This window comes from Pristiophorus japonicus, chromosome 17 (genome assembly GCF_044704955.1).
Source record: "Pristiophorus japonicus isolate sPriJap1 chromosome 17, sPriJap1.hap1, whole genome shotgun sequence".
NCBI lineage: Eukaryota > Metazoa > Chordata > Chondrichthyes > Pristiophoridae > Pristiophorus > Pristiophorus japonicus.
In genome coordinates, this window is record NC_091993.1 from 26114123 (window position 1) to 26137864 (window position 23742).

At 43.1% G+C, this 23742-nt stretch overlaps 1 protein-coding gene and 1 long non-coding RNA gene across 2 annotated transcripts in view; one reads left to right on the forward strand and one right to left on the reverse strand.

Moving 5' to 3' along the window:
* LOC139227620 (D-glucuronyl C5-epimerase-like) overlaps positions 1-13382 on the reverse strand; it is a 147524-nt gene extending 134142 nt beyond the window's left edge. Inside the window, exon 1 of the mRNA XM_070858502.1 lies at positions 13178-13382. The gene's annotated coding sequence lies outside the window, so the exon portion shown is untranslated. The remainder of the gene's footprint in view (positions 1-13177) is intronic.
* The window catches only part of LOC139227621 (uncharacterized), a 31490-nt gene continuing 20769 nt past the window's right edge, over positions 13022-23742 (forward strand). The window contains exons 1-2 of the long non-coding RNA XR_011587444.1: positions 13022-13125; positions 18693-18933. This is a non-coding gene — a long non-coding RNA (uncharacterized lncRNA). The remainder of the gene's footprint in view (positions 13126-18692; positions 18934-23742) is intronic.

Sequence of the window (23742 nt, forward strand, 5' to 3'; positions counted from 1 at the left end):
CTCAAGCTTTCTTTTACATGGTTAGTATTGTGAAGAACTTTTGCACTCAAGGCTGTATCGCTCAGATAGATTAAATATGTATATAGTAAAGCTCCCCGTACTTCACCCCAATGTCATAAATAAGTACCCCTGCCTGCATCACTGAATTGTTTCCACCCTCCAGCCATCCGTACTGCCTCAGAGTAAAGTTACCAGTTCAGTCCCAACGACACTACCCAAACATCAGGTCACATTACTCCACTCTAAATTTGAAATACAACAAAAATAGTAGAAGTTCCACTTTTTTTTCCTTGTAAATTAAAAGAAAAATGAATCATTATTTGGATTCAATGAAATTGGAAATTGAAGTGCTGCTGTGCACCACAGAATTTCATTTATATTTCAGATCTCCTTACAAAGTGTGCAGAATTATTCCCAAGAATACACATCAGCATCCTGAACATTCATTATTTATTGGATCACATTCAACAGATGTCCACCAGAAGAATTGCCTACTACCATTACAGCGAGAACCGCATCAAAGATAAGAGCATTGCGGAAAGGAATCATAAAAGACTTCCAGCATCTAAAATTACTACACTGAGGAAATAAATATTTTACTGAATGAGTAGTAATTAAAATATGGAATGCATTACAATAGTTATTTACAACATTTAAGAGAGAATTACAAGCGGAGCAGGAAAATGGGATTAAAATGTACAGGCATATTATATTATATGATGAGCCAAATGGCATTGAGAGATAACATTTCAATGAAACCAAGTAACTGCAGAAGCAGTTAGACCCAAGAGACCAAATGCAGGAATCAAAGATCATGTTTTGAAAATTTTAAATGATCATCTCAAAACTAAAAGAAGATTTTTTTTTAAATGTCAAATCAATTATCTGCCAGGACAATTATCAGTTGTCTACTCCTGCAGTTCCACTATTCAAACCTGGCTAGTTGCATACATGCTTGAGATTTCAGCAGCGAGGGTCTACAGATTGGGGCACCATATACAACAGTTTAAACTCTTACCATTGGTACCTGTACTTTATTTTGGTGAATTTTCTGTTCAAAGTGAGGGATACTAGCACTGGGAAAAAGAACCATTTCAGGCACCTACTAGCATCATCAAGCACTGTAAAGTCAGATGCAGCATTGTAGGATGCAGTTTAAAGATCTTTGTACTGTATCACAATGTGCCTCAGTCACAATCTCTGAACAAACTCCACCTGAACATTATGCACTTTTCATAGTAGCCATCTCTGCAGGAAATTGACAATTAGGTTTGTTCTGTCGGCTCATGCTCGCCAGGAAATGGGTTCACATTGTAAATTATCATTTTACAGGCACAGCAAACAGGAGAGACAATCCATCCAAGGCAAGGCTTGCAATGTAATAATTTTTCAAGCCAACTTCAAATCTGGATCGCAATCTACTAAATATACTGCAGATTTGTTTTGAAAATTATTGTTCACACACTTTCAACTTTTGGAGTTGCAAGCTTTAGAGAGAGAAAAATTTACATAGGATAACAGCCTCCAAGCAGACCGGGAAAACTGCAGGCAACAACCAGTGCTCACTTTCGATACAACTCCTCCTTCCCTAGGTAGCCCCCTCAATACCACCCAAGCAACTGCAACTCTGCCAAGGAACTGCATCTACCAATGTGCAAACATATTGGAACACAATGTAGTGACTCAACCAAGCATGTTAAATAAACAGCCCTGCTGCTTTATCTCTGGAATGTCATTATTTGAAAATAAAAACAATTTTTAATTATATTCAGAAATCTAGTAAAAAATAAAAAGACAAGATCTGGAGAAACGCAGCATGACTGAATGTGGAGAGGCAATCTAAACTAAAGGGTACAATCCTAAAGGGGGTGCATGAACACAGAGACCTAATCAAATTGTTGAAAGTGGAAGGGAAGGGAAGGTTGAGAAAGCGATTAAAAACACATACAGGATCCTGGGCTTCATAAATAGAGGCATAGAATACAAAAAGCAAGGAAGTTATGATGAAACTTTTTAAACATTGGTTCGGCTTCAACTGGAGTAGTGTGTTCAATTCTGGGCACACACTTTAGATGGGATGTGAAGGCCTTAGAGAGGAAGCAGAAAAGTTTACAAGAATGGTTCCAGGATTGAGGGACCTCAGTTACGTGGATAGACTGGAGAAGCTGTGGTTGTTCTCCTTAGAGCAGAGAAGGTTGAGAGGAGATTTGATAGGTGTTCAAAATCATGAGGGGTCTAGACAGAGTAGAGAAAGAGAAACTGTTCGCATTGGCGGAAGGGTCGAGAACCAGAGGACACAGAGTTAAGGTGATTGGCAGAAAAACCAAAGGCGGCACGAGGGAAATCTTTTTTTAAATAAACGCAGCGAGTGATTAGGATCTGGAATGCGCTGCCTGAAAGGGTGGTTGAAGCAGATTCAATTGTGGCTTTCAAAAGAGATTTGGATAAGTAACCGAGGAAAAACATTTGCAGGGCTACGGGGAAAGGGCTAGGGAGTGGGTCTAGCTGAAGTTCTCTTGCAGAGCCGTCACGGGCTCGACGGGCCGAATGGCCTCTTATGCTGTAACCATTCTATGATCAAACTAAGAAAACTTTTTGGCATCAGTGAAACATGCCATGAACAAGTTCAGACACAAATGGTTTCTGAAATTCAGTGCTTTAAAATGTTGAACTTTCTCTAGCTCATCAGCCAATTCCTTCACCCTCCCCGGATGCTCACTCAAAATTGAATCCATAAGTGCACAACTCATCCTCTGTATGACTAAGTTAAACTTCAAATGTGGCATACGGTCTATTAGCAAGACCATTAACTTCTACCTCCAAAGCACTGTTTACAAACCTAACTCACGGCTTGGCAATTTTGTGACCCAAAAACCCAATTTCTTCTAAGCTGCTGACTAGTCTCATCTTCCCCCAACACAAAAGCCAACACTACATCCTTCACAAAGGCTGCATACCCACTCTCCAGGTCCTTATTCATCATTGCCTCCCTATCTTGTATTTCCATTACATCCCAGCTGTTCGTGACTGGCTTACAGTGAGATCATCGACTTCACCATCATGGAGTAGCCTTTGTCCATCGCACCTTTGTACAATTTTCTTCCTAAACCTACTTTTCCACCTTTTTAAAATCCTCCTCAGAAAAACATACCATATTGACCGTGCCTTTAGTAATTTCCCTAAACTTTCTCTCTTGTTTCCTGTTTGGTCTCCGCTACTCCTCCTGTAAAGTGCTTTGGAACATTTCATTATGTAAAAAGCACCATATAAAATGGAGTTTGTTATAAATGTTAGGTACTGTTTGTGCTCTGCCTGCAAATGGGACTCTCTTACGAGTTACAAAGTCCTCTAAATTGTAAATCATGCACTGAACCTTGATTAGACCACACTTGGAAGTGCTGCGTACAATTCTGGTCATATCATAAAAAGATATAAAATATTGACAAGGGTGATAACAGAAATGCAAGAGTATACCTATCAGAAAAGGATGAACAGGCTGGGTCTCTTTTTAATGATGGGTAAACACAGAGTGTGTTTTCACTTGTGGGGAAAAACAAAACTAGAGGGTACCAACATAAGATAATCACCAAGAAATCAAATAGGGAATCCAGAAGAAACTTCTTTACCCAGAGAGTGGTGAGAATGTGGAACTCGCTACCACAGGGAGTGGTTGAAGCAAATAATATAGATGTATTTAAGGGGAGGCCAGACAAGCATATGAGGGAGAAGGGAATAGAAGGTTATGCTGATAGAGTTGGATGAGGAAAGACAAGAGCAGAAATGCCAGTATGGATTTGTTGGGCCGAATGGCCTGTTTCTGTGCCGTATATCCTATGTATGTGGCATCAGTTCATTTGTACCATCTTTATCAATTTACTAATCTTGGGCCCAAGTTTCCACACGATAAAAAACGGGCGCCCCTCCGAGCTGGGTGCCCGTTTTTCGCGCCTAAAACGGCGCCGGAAAAAAAACGCGCGATTCTGGAGCGCCCTGCAGTTCCTTGTCTGTTTGGCGCGGCGCCCAGGGGGGCAGAGCCTACACGCACGCCGATTTTGTAAGTGGGAGGGGGCGGGTACCATTTAAATTAGTTTTTTTCCTGCCGGCAACGCTGCGCGTGCACGTTGGAGCGTTCACGCACGCACAGTGTGAAGGAAACAATGTGGAGAATTGCGATTTCTAAGATAGTCCGTTCTCCACCAGGTGCTCCTAAAAATCAGGCGCAAATCATGTGGAAACTTGGGCCCCTTATGTGGGAATACCTTGAAGCAATTGTTAGATTATTTTTAGCCAATCTTATAATAGACTTAGATTTCACATTTCCAAATTAAACTATGTTGCACTGCATTTTGTTCTACATAGAATGTTCTGGAAATTGGGTGGGGTGGGGGAGGAGAATATCAAGCCAACTCAATTTACACACTACAAACTTGACCATCACAGTAGCACTGCATACAATCACGGTCAATCTTTCTACTAGTTTCTTCTGTTGTGAAAAGACTCAGCCAACTGAGGTAAGTCAATTTTGAGTGGCATGTAAACTCATTTGCAACATTCTGATTAAATGTTGCACTTCCAACCACTTACGCAGCTCACTCCAGCACCTGCTAAAAATCTAAAATGAAGTTTGTTTAATTGTCAAAACTATTTATAAGTTGTGCAGAAGGATATAAATATTTATTTAATTAAATGCAAGCATTCATTTATCAATAGGCTTTTCATCCCTCAATTGCCTCGGCCCCTGAACATGGCTGAAATCACTCGAAGGCTTTTAGACCCATTTCACTAGTGCTACAGAGCATGGTGGGGGTGGGGAGGAATATTACTACAGGTATTATAATTAGGTATGAATAAAAATTGAGACGAACTTTAATTTTATAAATGCTGTATTACCTGCATTGCAATCCCATTTGGCATGTAGCAATTCCAAACCTCTGCAGTGCTACCGATTTCATTAAAAATATCTAAATTGGTTAATGCATAGGCTGGATTAAAAATGTAACCGGTTATTTCTATAGAACTCAGCTAAAAATAAACCTCTTTATTTATATGATTTTCAATATTTGAAAGCACTAATGGTCAACTAATCATCTTATAGCTAGCATAAATATTTCTGAACATTCAAGCAGTTTCATTGTAAATAATGAAATGTTTCTCCAAAGAAGATACCTTTTATACTGCTGTAGTTTATAGAATGAATTAATGATTTTTGACAAGTGGCAGCAGGTCTTCCACACATAACTAAAACACCATGAAGTCATTAAAAAAAAAGTGCCACTATGGTTAGATACCTGTACTTGATATTTCAGCAGCAGCTTCTCTGGTTCTATATTTGTACACGTGATGCGCATCAAAAAGTATCCTCTAACCTCTGAAGCATTTTAATAAATGGACTATGTTTGTACAGTAGAATAGTGACATACCATTTGAGGAGTGCAACCCTAGAATTAATTTATTTTTGTTCCAGAACACAAGGGAAGTGTTAAATCAAAGATAATTTTAAACATGCACAAATGTTGTATCTCAGATTTAATCCTTTGCAATGCCAAGCAGAAAACATTCCAGCCCCTGAAGTCAAAATAGCTACATGCAAAATTTAAAAAATAAATAAATTAGGCTGGAAGATCCTGCCTGCTTGAGTGGCTTTGGATGCGTTTGGAGGTTGTTAAAAAATATATAAGCGTCGTCTCTGTACATCAATTTAAAAGCAGGTAATCATGTTGAACTCTGCCCAAAGGGAACATTCCAGATAAAAACCTGCTTACTTCAATACAACATTTATTCCCCATCATCTCACTTAATCTGTTTGCAAATAACTAGTATTCAAAAGAATGAGAGATGGTTAGCAGAGTTCACAGTAGATAGGGCCAAGGGATAAAACAATATGCATTATCAGAAGAATATTCTACTTGGATGGGTCTGACTAAGTGGCATTTTGATTAGCATTTTAAAATCTGACTACAGGGTTTTATTTTAAAACAAAACATTTTTTGCTATAAACACTAATTGGTACAGAACAATCCTCATTCAAGTTTAACAGCAACGTTTCAACAAAATTTGTATGGCACTCCTGACAATACAATCTCTGGCAACTAAATCGGTTGCAACTCCAGCACTTCCTTCTTGCTTTGTCATTGTTTTCCAAAATATGTACTATTATGTAATCCAGAAAATGGAGGATCCGACAGAAGTAAAATTTAATGGGGTGGGGTTGGGGGCTGCCGTGTGGTGTTATCGTAAATGCATTCAAAAAGGAACACATTTACAATTTTCTTGCACAATCAGAGCAATTATTCACGAATGGCAGTAATAATGGTGGAAACGGATGATGGATCGGATCGGATGTTTGAAGCAACGTTCAGGGACAAATCAATGAAGTCATAGTCTATTAGTTTCCATCGAAGTGGAAAGCGGGAAGAATTTGGTGGCTGAAAGGTGAAGTTACTGGAAAGAACTAAAGAGGATGGCTTTGACCTTGGCAATGCTGAGCTGCAGAAAGTTCCAGGCCAGCCCCAATTTGAGGCCAAACAGACAGTCGTGGAATGGAGTGGGTGGTGGCAAAGATAAAACTGGGTTTCGTCAATGCATACAGAAGTCAACTGCATTCTTAGATAACTTTGATGAGGAATAGAAGAACCTATGGACACACTGGAGGTGGCTGTGTTAGTACTGAAGGATGGTGCGTTGGCTACTCTAGCTATGTTAGGAATGGAATCAGGAAGGGGCAGTGCTACCCAGAAGAGGTAGTTCCATTATAGCCAGGTCCAGTACTTCATCATTTTAGCTAGTGATAGTTTAAGTACTGCTAATGAATTCTCACCAAGAAAAATGTATTGGCGATACAGGCCATGTTTCGCATGTAACTCCTAAATCTTGATGCACATTAAAAACAATTTTTACGACAGAAAAATGATGCGCAAAAACATAAGTAGCTTTAATCCATCAAGTTACTGCTGTTTGGTACTACAGGTACTTGAATATAGTTACACACATATCTTGATTAACAGAAAGTACAAGACAAAAGGTAAGCCACCTCAGCAATACCTCAGCCACCTACGGCCCAAACACCCAAAGTCCCACCCTACTGTTGGCCAAGAATGGGGAAAACACTCAATAAAGACACCGAGGCAATCAGGGCCGCTGGAAGGAGCACTTCGAAGATCTCCTCAACCAAGACTCTGCCTTTGATTCGAGTGTTCTCGAATCCATCCCGCAGCATGCTACTCGCCACCATCTCAGTAAAACCCCAACACTGCATGAGGTAGAAAAAGCCATAAGGCAGCTTAAGAACAACAAGGCTTCAGGAGCGGATGGAATCCCTGCTGAGGCACTGAAGTATGGTGGAGAGGCGCGAATAAATTACCTCACCGCTCTCATCTGGAGGGAGGAGAGCATGCTGGGATATCTCAGATGCAGTGATCGTGACCATCCTTAAAAAAGGGACAAGTCCGACTGCAGCAACTAGAGGAATCTCCCTGTTATCAGCCACTGAGAAGGTTGTCGCCAGAGTCCTCCTCAACCGTCTTCTCCCCGAGGCTGAGGAGTTCCTCCCGGAGTCACAGTGCAGATTTCGTTCCCTATGGGGCACAATGGACATGATTTTTGCTGCGCGATAGTTGCAGGAGAAATGCAGGGAACAGCATTAGCCCTTATACATGGCCTTCTTCGACCTTACAAAGGCCTTTGACACTGTCAATCGCAAGGGTCTATGGAGCGCCCTCCTATGTTTCGGATGCCCCCAAAAGTTCGTCACCAACCTCCGCCTGCTCCACGACGACATGCAAGCAATGATCCTCATCAACGGATCCATTACAGACCCAATCAATTCATGTCCGGACCAGGGTCAAACAGAGCTGCGTCATCGTCCCAACCCTCTTAATCTTCCTTGCTGCCATGTTCCACCTCACAGTCGACAAGCTCCCCGCTGGAGTGGAACTAAACTACAGAACTAGTGGGAAGATGTTCAACCTTCGCCGTCTCCAGGCCAGGTCCAAGGCCACCCCAACTACTGAAGCGTACGAAAGCATGGGCCTTACGCTAAACATCAGCAAGACAAAGATCCTCCACCAGCCCGTCCTTACCGCACAGCACTGTCCCCCAGCCATCAAGATCCACAATGTGGACCATTTCCCATATCTCGGGAGCCTCCTATCAACAAGAGCAGGCATTGACGACGAGATCCAATGCTGCCTCCAGTGCAGCCTTCGGCCACCTGAGGAAAAAAGTGTTTGTAGAGCAGGCCCTCAAATCTGCCACCAAGCTCATGGTCTACAGGGCTGTAGTAATACTCGCCCTCCCGTATGGCTCAGAAACATGGACCATGTATAGCAGACACAAGTCGCTGGAGAAATATCACCAACGATGTCTCCGCAAGATCGTACAAATCCCCTGGAAGGACAGACGCACCAACATTAGTGTCCTCAACCAGACCAACATCCCCAGTATCGAAGCACTGACCACACTTGATCAGCTCCGCTGGGCAGGCCACATAGTTCGCATGCAAGACAGGAGACTCCCAAAGCAAGCGCTCTACTTGGAACTCCTTCACAGCAAACGAGCCAAAGGTGGCAGCGGAAACATTACAAGGACACCCTCAAAGCCTCCCTGATAAAGTGCCACATACCCACCGACACCTGGGAGGCCCTGGCCAAAGACCGCCCTAAGTGGAGGAAGCACATCGGGAGGGTGCTGAGCACCGAGTCTCGTCACCGAGAGCATGCAGAAATCAAGCGCAAGCAGCAGAAGAGCATGCGGCAAACCAGTCCCACCCACCCTTTCCCTCAACAACCATCTGCCCCACCTGTGACAGAGACTGTGGTTCTCGTATTGGACTGTACAGCCACCTAAGAACTCACGCTAAGAGTGGAAGCAAGTCTTCCCCGATTCCGAGGGAGTGCCTATGATGATGACCTCAGGAGTGGCATCCCAGTTGTAGTAAGAGAATAATAATTAAAATGAGGGCTTCAGTTCAACCCTGGTTGTAACTGGATAAACTAATTAAGGGACACTGTGGAAAGGGAAAAAAGAAAAGAAAAACACACAGACCTGTGTAGTTACTTTGAGAATTTGCAGTCATTCATCCACAGTCATTGAGGTTAAGAAAAGTCGAAGTAAATACTTCACAGAATTCATGGATTCTCAAATGCTACCATTCAGATCGTTGTTGGGTCGCAAGTAGCACAGAAGACAGCCTAGAAATTTGGTGGTTTCTTTTTTAATATCTGCCCCCACCCCCATTTTTCAGAAGACATTAAACTGAGACCCCGTCTGCCTGTTCAAAAGGGAGTAAAAGATCTCATGGCACTATTCAGAGAAGAGATGGGGAGTTCACCCAGTGTTAAACTGAATGACTGATCATTTCATTTCATTTGCAGTATGCACAAATTAGCTGCCACATTTACCTACATACAACAGTGACTACACCCCAAAATAATGTGCTGCAAAGCTCTTCGAGGACACGAAAGGCACTATATAATGTAACTTACTTCTTTACAGAAACACATTTTGGAACTTTAGAAAGCATACTGCACATTAGATTGGGGGCTCATTCCATAAATTTTTGCCAGTAGAAAGAAAATTAAAAAAACAGAACTATTTGAATAATGTCTATTCTATTGCAGAACAAGGATACGGCTGGGGAGAGAGGTGGGAAAGAGAACGCCGCAAATCATAATGCTCAAGTGATTCATTTTGATTTTACAGTAACTTGGCTGTTCGAGGCATTTACAAAACAGCAAATAGCACTACAGCATGGACTCGCCACCAGTTTGTTATTGAATCAAAAGCAGCAAAGATGTATTAAAGCATCACGGGGCTAGGGGGAACTACCAATGACAGCCACCTTGCATCAATCTTCCCCGTGCTTCACACAACTTACCTGGAATATGCGTAGATCTGGTGGTTATGATACTGGACTAGCAACCCTGTTGGGGGAGGGGGGGGGGGGGGTCATGAGTTTAAATCCCATTGTGGCAAAAAAAATCTAGTAATTTGTGTACTAGCACCAGCAACTGAGCTCACAAACATCCTTCAGGGAAGGGAGCCTGCCACCTGGTCTGAACTACCTGCGACTCTAGCTCCACACTACATGCTTGACTCAATGCCCTCAGGGCACCTAGTGACCAAGCAATAGTTATTGCTCCATCCCAAGAACAAACAACAAAAGAATAAGACACAGGTGCAACATGCACAGATTTTGCATGTGTGAACCTGTCCATGCACGATGAGAGATTTATTTCTTTACAAGTGTCTGAAAACAGATTCTAGAACATGGGAAGAGAAACATGCCCAAAAGCAAGTTGTGTGAAAACCACAAGAGGAAGAAGATAATTTAAAAAAAAGACAATTAACACTTTATGTTGCCACAGCAATGTTTTAAAATTCCCTTATTTGATAAATAGGATGGCTTCAACAGGAGGAAGAAACTCCAAATACAACTTAGCAGTACCAAGGTATGAAACAATTAAAACGATTATTGGAATGAATTTATACAATCCATTGAAATAATAGGAATACATTACCTCATTAATCCTACACGACAATAAAATTATATTGATTTGCTTGGTTACTAAGATTTGCATTCTCATCAAAGCACAGCTTTATAATTTCAATAAATTAATAATTATTCATTTTTACAAAAAAAGACCCAAATTTTAAATAAATATTTGAAAACCCCCAGATATTAATACATTTATAAAACATATAGGTAATGGAATAATTCACTCAAGACTTGTCCACTCAAGTTAATAGGTCAACCAAACACATCTTTTGTTAGGTATTTGTGATCTAAACATTTAGTCAGGCAAAGCAATAATGAAGAGAAGGTTGTAATGATTTAAACCATGTCTCACAAATTATACATTTCATCCAAAGCATTAAGCCAGTATGAAATATAATTTTAATTTATGAAAGCATTCAAATGATATGACAAATGCTTTGATTTCAAAAATTATGATAATGAGAATCCTCCAATACAATTAATATGTTACTATTGCAGGATGAGAGAAAACTGAAAACAGATTAATGCGCGATATATTACCCTTCATATTAAATTAACAGTCTCCCTGTTGCATGGGTATTGAATGTGGTACAATAAACAGATAAAACAAAATCCCTTTCACCACATGAATACCAACATCCGATTATCCATTTCCCGATCTTAATATTGTCTTTCTTCCCCTTCATCCTTCTCCAAAGCACACCACATAAACACGCATGCTGCATTTACAGTTTAAAATCCAGAACACATACACCTTTTCCCATGAATAAGTTCAGAACGCCTCCTTTGCCAGTCTGTACTATAACACCGCTCTAGCCAGGCTGATGTTAAAATGGATCTAAATTTAACTAAATTATCTCCATACAGAGGACACTCCACATACCACGTTACAACTGTCCATTATCACTTTGTGAACAGTGTTATCTAGAGGTATATTTAGCATATTGGTAGCAACGCATTTCAGGAGAAACTGCACATAAGCAAATATGCTTAAACGTACCAATAATCTTCTTGTATGCTACTCATCCATCTCAAGTTGCTCCCACAACCAGTGAGACCTGCAACCAACACGTACCTCACCTCACCAATAATATTAAGTATTTCAAAATGATTACAATCACAACTCACGACTTGAAGGTCAAAATCTGGTGGTTGTTTTGTCACAGTTCAAATGGAAATTGGACAAATATTTCACACATGCCTAGTTATGCATTACTGAAATCCTAATGACATTAAACGGACCTTAGATAAGGTAAACCAAATCCCACAGATGATAAAAATGATAACTACTTATGAATATGATTTTACAGTATTCTACTTTAAGCAAACCAAAATAAGTTAACAGGAGTTACTATTGTAAAAACAGGCAGCAACTGTTGTGTGTCCAATCTTTAAATATGAAGATTGAGGAACTTTAACTTGTGTGGACTTATACTGATAGTGTAAAACTGTGTGCATTTTCAAAATCTGTCAGAAAGCTAACATTTTCAAATCAGATTTGGTTATACACGAGTTCAGCCTTTTGCCCATTTAAACTCTAAGCACAGATTTTCAAAGACGCGTAGAAACCATCAGACGAAGCAACAAAAGAGAAGTTAGCATATAGTAAACAAATGACACTGGTTTCGGCAGCTTTCATTAAAGGCCACAAAAAAATCCCATTCTTGGGCGATGGCCTCGATTTGCATACCTGTTACTTCCTTACTAAATGCCTGTACTCGTCCAACGATTTGGAGCACGATTCCATACAGAACTTGAGATTTTGGTATTCCACATGCACCATCTTAAAAAAAAATCTAATCCCACTGCACTCGGTAGACCACGCATAGCAGTTAAATACACACCATTATATTTTATGCAGGGAAGGGGCAAATGCAAAGAGGGCGCACGTTGAACTACTGGTCTACAGAGAACTTGATTTTAAACAGATCAAACGTCTTGCATTTCATTCCCACAGGATGTGTTCAGTCATCACAACTGATTTGAACACCCAAAATAAAATGGGTTTGTTGCACTTCAGGATTTAAATAAATAAAAACATACAATTAGTTTCCGCCAATATAAATTTTGCAGGATTACAAAATGAGGCATGCACATACACATGATGTGAACAGCAAAACACCCCTATCCCTTCCCAACTCTGTATGCATATATATACACACACACATATATATATGCTATGCATGCACATACATACATACATACATACATACATACATACATACATACATACATACATACATACATACACCTACCTACCTACCTACCTACCTGGTCAATGCAGGCAGACAGATAGACAAGAGCAATGCTTGCCACGCAACTCCAGCCAGACCCAGATATAAGGGAGGGCGGAAACCAGAGAGCGAGCGTGCACGCGCACTCTGGGCAACACCAGGCCGATTGACAGCCGTGGGCAGCCAATCGGCAACTGGGGACCGAGCCGGCGCCAGCCAATGGGGGGGGGGGAAAGAGAGGGAGGCAAGCTGACGTGCGCGTGCGCGTGCGCGATCTCGGTTGAGAGAGCGCGCGAGAGAAACGTTAAACACAACAGAGAATAAGAGGAGGAAAGAGAATAATAAAAAGCAATCGCACACCATTCGCCCCGTCGAAGCGGCCTACCTGAACCGAAGGTAAATACCCTCCCCCCCCAAAGAACAAATTCTTTAAAAAAAATTCTCTCACATGAGGTAAATAATAAATAATTTGCCGTGAGCGAAGCCGGATTTCTTTTCTCTCACGACGTGCCGAGTTGGGTTAAGGTGGATTTTTTGCGTGCTGCATTCACACCAAGCCGCCACCCCCCCCCCCCGGGTTTTTTTTAGTATTTTCTAAAAATTAAAAAAATGTACAAGCTGCGACTCAACCCAACTTGACGAACGGTCGTCGTCACGCGGCGCAGGTGTGAGTGACAGCAGCCGCGGGGAGAGGGGGAAGGCGGGGCGTGGCGATCCAGCCAATCGGAGCCGAGCGATTGCCTCGAGTGGGCGGGGCCGGCGCGCAGGAGCGGGAGGAGGCGGCGGCGAGGTAGGCGGGGCCCACAGGGGGCGGGGCTCTGCTCGGTTGCCCGTCCTGTCAATCAACGTCAGTCGGAGGCACAGGATTGGTGAGAGTGGGCGCCGCTGAGTGGCCAATGGGAAGGCGCGCCGGGGGTTGAGGGGGCTGAGTGTTCATTGGCCAAGTAGCATCTAGTTACAGCATAAGGCAGGCAGGTGGCGTTTTGATGGTGGCCACTTCAGTCTATGCAAAGGATGCCATTAGCCAAAGAGAGAAATTTTGTTTCACAAGGGGAGGTCAAGCAAAAAAAAAAACCCACTGCAGATGCTGGGAATCTGTAATGGCAAGACAAAATGAAAAGAAAGACTAATATAAATGACAAAATGCTGGAAATACTCAGCAGGTCAGGTGGCATCTGTAGAGCGAGAAACAGAGTTAACGTTTCAGGTCGATGACCTTTCGTCAGAACTTGCATTTCTATAGCGCCAATCTCGACTACCAGATGTCCCAAAGCGCTTTGCAGTTAGTGACGTACCTTTTGAAGTGCTTCAATACTGGGCAGGTCACATGGTTCGCATGCCAGATACAAGACTCCCTAAGCAAATGCTTTACGCGGAGCTCCTTCATGGTAAGCGAGCCAAAGATGGGCAACGGAAACGTTACAAAGTCTCCCTCAAAGTCTCCCTGGTAAAGTGCGACAACATCACTGACACCTGAGAGACCCTGGCCGAAGACCGCCCAAGGTGGAGAAAGTGCATCTGGGAGGGCGTTGAGCTCTTCAAGTCTCAATGCAAAGAGCATGAAGAGGTCAAGCGCAGGCAGTGGAAGGAGCCCGCGGCAAACCAGCCCAACCCACCCCTTCCCTCGACGAATGTCTGTCCCATCTGTAACAGGGTCTTTACCACTCGTATTGGACTGTTCAGCCATCAAATAACTCACTTTGGGAGTGGAAGCAACGCTTCCTCGATTCCGAGGGACTATCTATGATGATTTTGAAATGCAGTCACTGTTGTAATGAAGGAAACACAGCAGCCCAATTTGCACACAGCAAATTCCCACAAACAGCGATGTGATAATGACCAGATAATCTGTTTTTGTTATGTTGATTGAGGGATAAACATTGGCCAGGACACCAAGGAGAACGCTTCTGTTCTTCGAAATAGTGCCATGGAATCTTTTACGTTCACCTGAGAGAGCACCTACGACAGTCCAGCATTCCCTTAGTACTGCACTGGAGTGTCAGCTAGATTTTTGTGCTCATCCTTGGAGTGGGACTTGAACCCACAACCTTCTGACTCAGAGGCAAGGACGAGGGTGCTACCAACTGAGACACTGTTTCAAATGCACAGCATGTTCAATGAGGAAATGCAGATTACTGTTTATGATTGATGCTGTGCTAGGGGCACCATTGGTTTTCATGAAGACATGAGCTAGTTGGGCCAATTAGCCTTTCATAAGAACATAAGAAATAGGAGCAGGCGTAGGACATTTAGACCCTCGAGCATGCTCCGCCATTCAATAAGATCATGACTTATCTGATCATAGATTCAGCTCCACTTCCCTGCCCGCTCCCCATAATCCTTTATTCCTTTATCCTCAAAACTCTGTCTATCTCCGCCTTAAATTTATCCTCCACAGAATTCCAAAGATTTACAACACTCAGAAGAAATTCATCCTCATCTCAGTTTTATGGCGGCCCCTTATTTTGAGACTATGCCCTCTAGTTCAGCTTTTCTGAATTTAATAAGAAAATAAGAACCATTTGGCTATTCTTCAGCTACAATTATACCATGCTTGTACCATCTTGCATATTGAACAAGAATGTTATGGATTGGAAGAATATATCCTGTCTCAAAGCACCTCACATCGAATAAGGTAGTGTGGTGGTCACACTACTGGACATAAGTTCAAATCTCCCCATGGCAGTTTACGAATATGAATTCAGTTTATTTTAAACTGGAAATAAAAAGCTGGTACAGGCAACTCTCGATTATCCGGGTCCCTCGGGGATTGGACTATGCCAGGTAAACGATTTCTCCGTTAGAGCGAGTTGACATTACAGTTAATGCTTACAGTACTGCAGGTGTGCTCTATCCAATAGCTGTAGCGTATCTTCTAATCCTTGAATTCTAGTCCTCTAGATCTAAAGACCATTAGGCTTGTTGATTACCTCCTGTAACTGTTCATGGCATTTTAATGAATTATGAGAGGCAGTGGACCTGTGTGCGAGCAGCAGCGGGAGCTGAGGCAGGGTGGAGCGCTTAAAAGCAGCGCGGCAAGTGCAGGCTCACCCATCATCCCTGTGCTCACTGACCTACATTGGCTTTCGGTTAAATAATGCCTCGATTTCAAAATTCTCATCCTTGTTTTCAAATCCCTCTTGTCTCGCCCCTCCCTATCTCTGTAATCTCCTCCAGCTCCACAACCCCTTACCTCCGCCGAGATATCTGCGCTCCTCTAATTCTGCCCTCTTGAGCATTCCTGATTATAATCATTCAACCATCGGTGCCGGTGCTTTCTGTTGCCTATGCCCTAAGCTCTGGAACTCCTTGCCTGAACCTCTCGACCTCTCTTTCCTCCTTCAAGATGCTACTTAAAACATACCTTTTTGACCAAGCTATACTAATTTATACTTATGCAGCTCGGTGTCAAATTTTTTATCTCGTAATACTCCTGTGTTAAAGGTGCTATATAAATACACGTTGAGTACTGAAGGAATGCTGTAAAGACAGATGCCATCTTTCAGACAAGGCATTAGCCTGATTGTTCAAGTGGAAGTAAAGGTTCCATCGGCATTCTTCAAACAACAGATAATTGTCCTCCACAACATTTCTCCCTCAAGAGATTAACTAATTCCCTCATCGCACTTGCCCTTCGTGGAACCTTCTGTGCAACTTGTTTGTTGTGTTCACCTGTGTTATGTATCGATGTGTGTATCGTCCTGCGTCCTGGGGGGAAAGTGAGATGTTATGTTGATGTATGTATCGTCCTGGTATCTTAAATGTATAATAAGCAGAATGTTACACCACAGAGGGCGCTGTGGTGGGAGACCTGAAAGTACCTGCAAGGGGGAGTATAAAAGCTGACCACCACGCCTGAGGTGCACTCTGGAGCTGTTCAATAAAGGACGAAGGTCACAGCAGTTAGATTAACACCAGACCGTGTGGAGTCAGTGATTTGTGTGCTACATGCACAACAACCTGCATAACAACAGTGATTATACTTCAAAAAGCAACCCTATGGTTGTAAGTGCTTTGAGATGTTCTGAGGACAGAATAAGTAGAAGTTCTTATTTTCTTTTGATAATTTGAGTATAGTATTAGCAGGTAATGTGAAATGAAAGAAAGATTTCTATTTCTATAGCAGCTTTCACAACCTTAGGATCTCCTAAATCATTTTGCAACCAATGAAATACTTGTGAAGTGTAGTCACTGTTGTAATGTAGGAAACGAGGCAGCCAATTTACACACGGCAGCAATGTGATAATGTTTTAGTGATGTTGAAAAACACCCCTGTTCTTTGAATAATGTTTTGGGATCTTTTATGTCCATCTTAAAGAGCAAATGGTGTCTCGGTTTGACATCTCTTCTGAAAGAAGCACCTCCAACAGTGCTGCACTCCCTCAGTAGTGCACTGAAGTGTCAGCCTGTATTATGTGCTTAAGCCTCTGGTGTTGGACTTGAACCCACAACTTTTTGACACAGAGGCTAGAGTGCTACCCACTGAGCCAAGGCTGATACCTAAATGAAATGGATGATTGCATTCCATGTTTTGGATCTGTAATAGAGTACTGTCAACCCATAAAAAAAAGTATTAGAAATATTTCTGAGTGTTCCGCCCCCATGACTCAGTGAGTAGTCATACCTGATCCATTCTCAGTAGCTAATCCCAGGGGTGCTACAATTGTCCACAGTACCCTTGGGAAGGGAGGAGAAAATTGGCCAGAATCTGCCTGTTGTGCGTAGCACCATACCCACAGCAAGGAGGCAGCATATTTAGGAGAGGATGGGAAGGAAATTAGTCAGAAAGGAGAATTATGTTCTAAAGAAATATTCCTAATCTGTATGTGAATCCCATTCCTAGATTAATGATATCCTAAATGAATAACATTTAGAAATTAAACCCATTAAAGGTGGATCCGATGGTGTTGTATTTCTTAAATTTAAAAAAATTGCCCTCATCTCTCCTGAGGGCACTGACTTTTGAAGAGGTACAGTTACACAGATGCCTCTAGCTAGCAAGTACTTTGTCTCTGACCATTCTTCGTGCGAGCTCAGATAATGAGTGTCAGTGACTGTTTCAGAGCAATGGAGCAAAGGTGTGCTTCCTTGCTGGGGTATTTGATCGTGAAGGGCATCACGGCAATCCTATCATCACCCAGCCTCCATGGACATGCATTTTCCAGCAAGAGTCACCACTTAATAATCAAGAAAAATGACTAGTTGATTTTTTTTCATCCCTACCCCCCCAGAGTTGCTGAAGTCAATTGCAGAGCCCCAACTGCCGCCTCAGATAAATTCAGCTAACTCAGCACACAGAGAGGGAATTGAATCTTCAACCTTCCAGGTCTGCGTGGCTCAGTACCACATCACCGTGTGCATTTATCATTGTCATCAAGGGAGTTGGTTTTATATTTCTATTTATTAAAACAATTTTACAGAGTTGGAACCTCTTCGCAATATAAACAGATGATGAAGTGATATGCCATTCAAAGAGCATATTTGTATTACACCATGTGTGAACTGAATATTAACTTCTAAAATTGCACAACACACAAGATGACACACGCACATGTATATATCCCAGCCTTTTCAGCTGTTGTTTTTGGTGCCAACATTTTGCACCAGGCGTAATTGTCTAATGTTTGCTGCACCATCCAATTGTTGAAGATTACGGTTTTATTTCAAAAGAACAAAAATGGTGACCACCATTTTCTGCTGCTCCATGACAAGCAGTCAAGGTATTACTGCCTGCATCCAGAACTCATCGACTGCCATTTGACCATATAACACAGTAGCAAATTTGTGTCCGGGTGCATGAATAGGTCTTCCACAATGCTAAGTCCACATGTGCGGTACAGGTATAAATAACCTCCCAGTGAATTAGGTCTAAATAAATCCCGTCCAGCATTATTCAGTGGTTTATTTTTTTTGCAAAACCACCAGTTCCTGATTTGTATTCTCTTTCTGCATCTCTCCTCCAGCAGAGGAATAGGAAGTTGATATACTGGGAACCTGGGAATTAATGGATGTTGGTGAATCGGGTGCAGAATAGGATAAAAGCCTCAAAATTCTGGAGGTGTTCGAGTTTATGTAAGGTTCAGCAAGAGCAGCCAGCGTGGAGAATTGTTGAAAAGTCAAGCCTCGAGGTGATGAATCTGTGATGAAGCTGTGATTGAGCACTTCAAGTGGTGGGCATAAGCAGGCGATACTCTGGAGCGAGAGGTGAGTAGTCTTAACATGGGACCAGATGTGAACTTTGAAGCTCTAGATCAGGGTTGAAAGGAACACTAATGTTGCAAACCTTTGGTTTCAGTATGAGCAAGTAACTGGGGAAGGAAACTCAATTGGTGTCTGAGGCATAAAATGTCTGGCTGGAGCTGAACAGGGTGGTTTCAGTCTTGCGAGCGTTCTGGGTTAACATTTAAAACATTTTTCTGATTATACAGAAATTGTTGGAGTTTTGTGCTCAGTGGAGCAGGATTATTTGGGTATGATTGACGTGCATTAACTCAAAGAACTCATTTCAGGCATTTGTAGTGAGCCTTATTTCCCCATGGTGTTGCTTGTTATGTAGTGGCCACGGACCAGTTGGAACATAAGAAATAGGAGCTGGAGTAGGCCATTCGATCCCTCGAGCCTGCTCCACCATTCAACAAGATCATGGCTGATCTGATCCTGGCCTCAACTCCACTTCCCTGCCCGCTCCCCATAACCCTTGACTCCCTTATTGTTCAAAAATCTGTCTATCTCCAAGCAAACAAGGTCCCCGGTATGTTGGGCAGCAACAACGATTGATAGGGACATGGTCCACAGTGATGAGGGAGACTAATGAAATCAATATGTGACCAATTGTGCAGAGTAAGGGTGGTAACCATTCTGGCAGTAACAAAACTTGTGCCTTTAACGTAGTAAATCATCCCAGGGCGCTTCACAGGAGCGTTGTCAAACAAAATTTGACAAACAGATTTGAGATTTTAGGACAGGTGACCAAAAGCTTGGTCAAATAGGTAGGTTTTAAGGAGTGTCTTTAAGGAGGAGAGAGAGGTAGAAAGACGGAAGAGGGAAATCGGATCTTCGGGCCAAGGCAGCTGAAGACATGGCCTCCAATGGTGGAGCGATGAAATTGGGGATGTGCAAGACGCCTGAATTGGAGGAATGCAGAGAGTGTTGTCCTGGAGAAGGTTACAGAGATAGGGAGGGGTGAGGCCATGTAGCAATAAATATCACCTCAAAACTGAACAATAAATAATGGCAGCATTGTCAGAAAAATTACTCGTCCTTGAGTTTTATTCAATTTTAGTTTTGGCAAAATGGCTGTTTCCTCCAAGTGACACATGCACACATAATCTACTAAGCTGGAGTAAACACTTAAATCAGTCGGCTCTACAACACCGAGTACTCACAAGAAAATAGGTTAAGATGAGCTGCAGGCAGTCAGTCTTAAGCAGCTTGGGTTATCAGCTTATTGAAATAAATCGGTTTACATATCTTCCTGTTGTGGCCAGCTCATGCAATGAAGAGGTGGATGGAAAATAAACAGGAAGCCGAGGTCGCTCCGATTCCCTCTCACCCTGAGCACCTGTGGCAGATGTTATTGCTGTGCACGTTGAGCCTCATTAAAATATCGACTCCTTGCTTATTCACGACAGGATGCACTGTTATTGTAACTTCAGGCAATGCAAGTAAGTATGGTGCCCTTTCTGTGAAATAATTGTCACTGTTCAGTGCTCAAAAATCAACATAGGTATCGATAGCTGTTCTGTGTACCCTCCAGGCAAATGGAATAAACAGCACAAGATATGTTGTTTACTGCTATCCCTCAACTTCCCATTTGCAAGCTTTTTGCATCTTTATATTTTATCAATGTTATTATAGTAATTGCTCCTGTGAGCATTCCTCTCTTGTGTCCCCCAACCTCTAAACATAGCAAACTTTATTCTCCCTGGATCCTCATTGTGTTGACTCACCGCATTGCCTCTTTGTCTAACATTGTTTCACAGCACCTCAAAACTGAAACTCCTTACCTCTCTGGCTTTCTTTCCTCCTACAATCTACAAGCTGTTATAACTGCTTCAAAGCTGTCTTTCTCCAGGACCCGTCATTCTTCCTTTAAAGCTTGGCTCTGATGGATCCTGCAGCCATGTTGTCCAAGGATCACGACACCAACACGGCTACAATATTGTACCTGCCCCGATGCTGACAACACAGCAACTGCTGCTCCCTTCACTGCAGCACGATTTTACTATAGGGATTAATTTTTAAGCTTGATTCTTCTAATAGAAGAATCTGTAGAAGGATATGCTGATAGGGTTAGAAGAAGAGGGGTGGGAGGAGGCTCGTGTAGAGCATAAACACCGGCATAGATGGATTAGGCCAAACAGCCTGTTTCTGTGTTCTGCTATGTAATAGAAACATTACAAATACAAGCAGAAAAATAAGTTCTGTAGTAACATCGGGGGAAATTTTAACTGCCCAAAATGGGGGGTTAAAAATTCAAAAATAGGAAACCGGTCTCCAATGACCCACGTCCGATTTTAATGGAGATGGGGTGGGGGGGGGGGCGGTGTTGCAGGTGACTAACCTCGAGGCATGTCCCTAATTTGAATATTTTAATGAGGCTGCCAGGCTCAAATTTTAGCTGTGTTTACATTTTTAAAGAGGGCTGGGTTGGGGTTTCCCAGGGCTCGGAAAACCCGCCAGCCGCAGGAAGGCAGTAACAGCCTGAATCCAACAGCTAAGTGCTTATTCAGCTCTGCTTGTGGGCCAGGAGGAGCAGGAGCGCTTCTCCATGCCCCCAAGAAAACTTGCGATCAAGCGATCAGAATTTACCCACCTCCCATTCCCAATATATCCAGCCCCCAACCGACCTCTCTAGCCCGCGATCTATACACTTCCTCCCGACCTGCCCACAGCCTCCACCCCCACCCCCGAGATGTTCTCACGATCTCTCCCTATCTCCCTCCTCCCCACTCTTTGGCTGCAGCCTGGTGCCACAGCCAAGCCAGCCTCTCAATCTGGCTGATCCCATTACCATCTCCTTTTTCTTTGTACTATCATACCTTTTGTCATTAATCACTCCTGCCTTCCACCGTATCTCAGACCTTACCTTTTCTTCCTTCCTCCCCTCCTCCCTTTCCCTGCACTTGCTTAAAATATGTTACATCTCTAACTGTTATGTATTAATGCTTGAGGGTCACCAGACACCAGAGGGCACCGCGGTCGGAGGTCATCGGGCTGTACACATATGGCATGTGTGCTGGGTCACCTGTATATAAACTGGGTGTCTTTGTCACGCTGGCACTTTTAGGCCAGAATAAAGATGGATCAGGTTGCACTTGAGTGAGTTTACAGTAACCAGACTCTTGAGTCATTACAATTGGCGACGAGGTAATTTAAGAACCTTCGCATGCACAATGGGCACTGTTGGAATCCTGGAGAGATTTGTGGAGGGCGAGGACTGGGCGGATTTTGTCGACCGCCTGGATCAGTATTTTGTGGCCAACGGCATGGAGGCAGAGGCCTACGCAGTTAAGCTCAGGGCAGTTCTCCTCACCGTTTGTGGTCTGAAAATTTACAGCCTCATGAAGAATCTTCTCTTGCCTGTCGTCCGGCAGAAAAAGGGTACAAGGAATTGTGTACGTTGGTGGGTAACCATCTGAAGCCAAAAGAGGGGGTCATATTTCGATACGGATGTTCGTGCTGAGGGCCAGGACGTAACAGGATTTGTCACCGACCTGCGACATCTTGCTGAGCTGTGTAAGTTCAGGAACATGCTGGAAGACATGCTGTGTGATGTTTTCGTGATAGGCATCAGCCACGATGCGATCCTCGGGAAGCTGTTGGCTGCAGAGACGCTGGATTTGAAAAAGGCCATCACGACTGCCAGGCATGCATGATGACGGATAATTTGAGGCAGATATCATCGACGATTCAGAGTTCCACAGTAAGTACTGTAAACAAGATGGCGTTGTCTTCGGGCAGAGCTCGCCAATTGGTTCGATCCAGATTTCACCCTGTTGGCGTTTGGCAGCAATCATTGGCCTCATCAGTGTCGGTTTAGACAATACTCATGTAATGGATGTTCAAAAGTGGGACATCTTCACAGGATGTGTCCACCACGGAGTAAGCGTGGTCCTGCCCACCACGTGGTTGATGAGGACTGGTTCAGTGATGGCCTGCATACGCAACCCGAGGAGGAAGTGAATGGACTGTATTCGTTCATGAACAAGAGCCAGCCGATAGTCATTAATGTGAAGCTGAATGGGTGCCTGTATCAATGGAGGTGGACACGGGTGCGAGCCAGTCGATAATGAGCCAAAGGACATTCGACAAGCTGTGGGACACTAAGGCTGCGAAACCGAAGCGGAGTCCAGTCAATGCCAGGTTGCGTACTTACACTAAGGAACTCATACCGGTGCTCAGCAGTGCAGCAATCGAGGTGTCATATGACGGTGTGGTTCATGAGCTACCATTATGGATTGTCCCAGGTAATGGTCCAACGCTGTTCAACAGGAATTGGCACGAGAAAATCAAGCTGAACTGGAATGATGTCAAGATGTTGTCCTCGGTGGGTGATACTTCGTGCGCTCAAGTATTAAAAATGTTTCCTTCGTTGTTTGAACCGGGCATTGGTAATTTTATGGGAGCCACGGTGCAGATTCATCTGGACTCCAATACAAGGCCTGTCTATCACAAAGCTCGGTCTGTTCCGTACATGATGAGGGAGAAGGTTGAAATTGAGCTTGACAAACTCCAGAGTGAAGGGATCATATCACCGGTTGAGTTTAACAAGTGGGCTAGTCCCATTGCGTTGAAGAGTGATGGTGTTATGTCCGGAATAAAGTAACGTGATTGAGTACTGTAGAAGTGAGTAAGTGTGACCTTAGTCTCTTTATTCTAACTTCAGAGTGTTGGTACAGCATGGGAGGCCTGCTTATATACAGTGCTCCCAAGGGATGCTGGGATCCCTTTGGACTCCAACAGATATGCTCTCTGGTGGCGGTAGAATGCTGGTTACATAGGGTTGCATAC